The 578-nt window shown below is 40.5% G+C and overlaps 1 protein-coding gene across 1 annotated transcript in view; it reads left to right on the plus strand.

Moving 5' to 3' along the window:
- LOC117106841 overlaps positions 1-578 on the plus strand; it is a 17,297-nt gene that overhangs the window by 6,902 nt on the left and 9,817 nt on the right. The gene's annotated exons all lie outside the window — the stretch shown is intronic.

The following is a 578-nucleotide window of genomic DNA, read 5'->3' on the forward strand; positions in this document are numbered from 1 at the left end:
TATATATATAGTGATTTTAAATAATGGGATTGCCATGCCAAAACCAGCATCAGTGACCACAATTACTATGAAATTGACTTTTTAGTTGCTGCGAAGCAGCCAATTCATATTCTTGACAGCAATTTGACCTCTGAAAGGTAATTGTTTGTCAAAAAACTATCGCCTAAGACAACTGAAAAGCGGAGTTTCCTTCTTTCGTTCTGCCGGGTAAAATCAATTACTTTAGGCGACGTTTGTAGACTAACCTACTCGTACCAACGTCAGCATGTCGCGACGCTGGAGTACTATTCAGCGTTTTTACTATATTTCTAGGTTTCCTATTTCTACGTTTAATCGGCCCATGTCTCGGCATGCCAATATTATTTACGAACCCAGTTAAACTTATTTACTAGCCTATTTCAACGTGCTAATTATTACATTTAGGCGACGCTTGTTGTAGACTGGCATAGTGTTTTTTGGAAATAAATACCATTTTATACACATGCGCAGATCGATTCGCCAGCAGCGAGTCATCGCCAGCAGCAGCGAGTCGCCAGCAGAGAGATGTCACTGCAGCAAAACACTATTGTACACGGTAC

The sequence above is a fragment of the Anneissia japonica genome, unplaced genomic scaffold (assembly GCF_011630105.1).
Source record: "Anneissia japonica isolate Jap-2015-1 unplaced genomic scaffold, ASM1163010v1 scaffold1165_len1893470_cov193, whole genome shotgun sequence".
NCBI classification, from domain to species: domain Eukaryota; kingdom Metazoa; phylum Echinodermata; class Crinoidea; order Comatulida; family Comatulidae; genus Anneissia; species Anneissia japonica.